Source organism: Chinchilla lanigera, unplaced genomic scaffold (genome assembly GCF_000276665.1).
Source record: "Chinchilla lanigera isolate Chin_1 unplaced genomic scaffold, ChiLan1.0 scaffold00330, whole genome shotgun sequence".
NCBI classification, from domain to species: Eukaryota; Metazoa; Chordata; class Mammalia; order Rodentia; family Chinchillidae; genus Chinchilla; species Chinchilla lanigera.
Window position 1 is genome coordinate 13,627 of NW_004955731.1, and position 2,903 is coordinate 16,529.

Consider the following 2,903-nt stretch of genomic DNA (forward strand, 5'->3'; position numbering starts at 1 on the left):
GAGGCAGCCCCGAGGAAGGGCATCTCCAGGCGGCTGCTCTGTGCCTCTGTCCAGTGCTCAGTGCTTTCCTCATGTTTCATCTCTTTTCTAAATCAGCCGAAGCAGTTCAGTGTGAAAAACAAGAGAAGAATGAAAGAAAAAACAACCCCGGCAATCAACCAACAAAGTGAGCAAACTCACGTTAAACGAGGGAAAGAAATATTCAAAACGAAACGTCGCGCACCTCCACCGCCCTTTCCTCGGTGCCCTCCCGCGTCCTCGCAGTCCCCCTCGACACGTCTGTCTGCGCCTCACCTTCCATCCACTCCCCAGCGAAGCCCGGTTGCAGGCCCAGCATTCCAGCTAAAGACTTCACAAGCTTTCCACACCCGCTCTCAGGCTTTGTCCTTTGCTCCTCTTTTTCTCCAGGTGCTCGGGTGCTGCCACTGTGCTTCGCGCCCATCCTTCACATCGTTGGGTGGAGACAGGTTCTTGCGAAGCTGTCTACAGCCAAACGTGCACCCTTCTGTTTTAGCCTCCTCAGAACGGAGTAGGTTTCTTTCCATTTGTGTAATCAGAGTCCCTAACGTTCTCTGCCGTCTTGCTCTCCCGTCTCCTCCCTTGCGCGGCCTCTGGTACAGCAGCGCTCCTGACTTTCCTCCAGCTGCCCACGCTGCTCCTCATCCGCCTGTTTCAGAGTTGCCTCTGGACAGCTTGCTGTGCTCACGCCTTCTTCCTTTCCGAGTGTGCTCACCGACTGAGCAGTTCCAAACCTTGTGCACCTTGAACTTTCACCTCTACTCAAATGAGCGTCCTCAACCGAACACATCCAAATACTCAGGGTAGCCACTCCAATATTCTAGAAGGCCCCCTCCCAGTTGTCCACGCTGTACTCCCTCCTGACACTGCCCTCTGTGTTGTGTCTCTCCTCTCCCACGTAACGCTGCCTCCGGCCGTGTGACACACGTGTGTGTGCTGCCTCCGGCCGCCCCTGCACAGCTGCCCGCTTCCTCCATGCCCGCTGCCGCTCCTCCATTTCAAGCTTTCTCTTTCACCTGGATTATTCCTAAATCCTTCACCTTTTCTGGTTTTCTGTAGTCCTTACAAAATGCTGAACACTGCAAGGCCAGTTCCTTTTCACAGCTCCACACCTCGTTATGGGATTTTCCGTGTGAGATGCTGCCTGCGCTTCTACAGCCCAGCACACGAAGTCAGACTCCCCAGGAGGCGGGGTCGGAGCCCGCTGGCCTGATCCTCCGCCCTGTCGCCAGCCTCTTCCTCCTCGCCATCCAGCCACATGGATTTTAACTATGCTCACCAGCTGTCGCGGATTCAAACACTCACGTGAGCATCTCCCCACTGTGACACATGGCGCACGATCTCAGCTGCCTGGGCGCTTTCTCCACTCCCGTGGTCGCTGCCCCTGCCCCTTTGGACAGACAGTGCCCGCCAGCCTTCTCCTGCTCTTGCTGGTGTGTTCATCCACATGTTTCTTTCCTCAGGAAGTTTTCCCTCATCGTTCACCGGGCCACATTTTTGAATGAAGTAATCCTCTCATGTGTTCCTGAGATACTATGTACCATGAGTGTATCCCATAAAGCAAAAACACAATTTCCCAATCGCTTCTCTGTTTCTTACTAGATTTCCCCTCCACGAGACACATGTATTCCATCCCTTTCACTCTTGTAGTGCTGTGTACAAAGTCAGCACAGAGACACAGACAGAACACATCCAATCCGTGTTTGTAGACGACCCCAGAAAATGCACGTGCACACACCCCCTTTTTACTAACTAGAGAGCCAGTCCCTATCTACCACAATCCCGATGCAAAGATGAATAATTTATTCCACTGAAACATTATTTCTGCATCTATGAATTAAAAGTTACACCATTATAAGAAAGAAATTTTAAAATAACCACTCAGGCTTAACACAGAGTAAAGTGAATAAAAGGAAATGTTTGGAAACATCTCCTGAATTTCTTTACTTATACCTAGTACATTCTGAGTGGTGTAATGATTGCATAACTAAGCTGAAGTTCAGTTACCAGTCAAGAGGTAAACTCATAATTTTCAAATAATTTTACAGTGCTTGTAAACTTCTTTCTTTGTGGTGTCTCTAAGTAATTTTATAGCTTAGATGTAGCAATTTCTTCAAAGAAACATTGTATTCTCTATTCGTATTTATTTGCACATGCTTCTGTGCTTGATACCTTGAACAAGCTGATTTTGGAAAAAGGAGTTTTGGCTCCTGCAACAGTGGATACATTGTCAAATATTGAATTTACAATTTGTTTTGCATATCATTTACTGTGTCCTCCAGTAACCCCCTCCAACATAAGCATTAAGCATTTCAGCATGCAAATTTTAAAGATTTAAGATTTTAGTTACGAAATTATAAGGTCCAAAGTCAGGAGGGAATGTTGCTTACAGCCACAACATCATCTATTGTGTGTTACTTATGTCGCACTGAGCAGAATAAGAGGGATGAACACTCGCTTCACTGTGACCGAAAGGATCAAAAGGATTCTGGGTGCAGCTGTGAACGTGCAGGGCTGAGAATGAACTCTGGAGATGAACACAGGACAGATAATCTGTAGAAACTATTTTACTAAAGCAGGATATCAGCATTCCTTCATTAATTTCTTAGTCTTAGCCAATACAGGAGATTATGGAAGATTCAATTAGAAGTGGTCAATACTGTCAGAAGCTCCCAAATTGTATCTAGATAAAGCAGTTATATTATGCACAGGACTTAAGATGGAATCTCAGATGTGAATCAGTTTAGGTTGCCAGGGTCCACTTCATCTTTTGTAAATCTTAAAGCTTAGAAAAATGATCGAATCTTCGGAAACGCAGAGCAGCGTGGCTTTATGTAGTCAATGCGCGTGTCTTCTGCAACTGTTCAGTCAGGCTCTGAGCTACA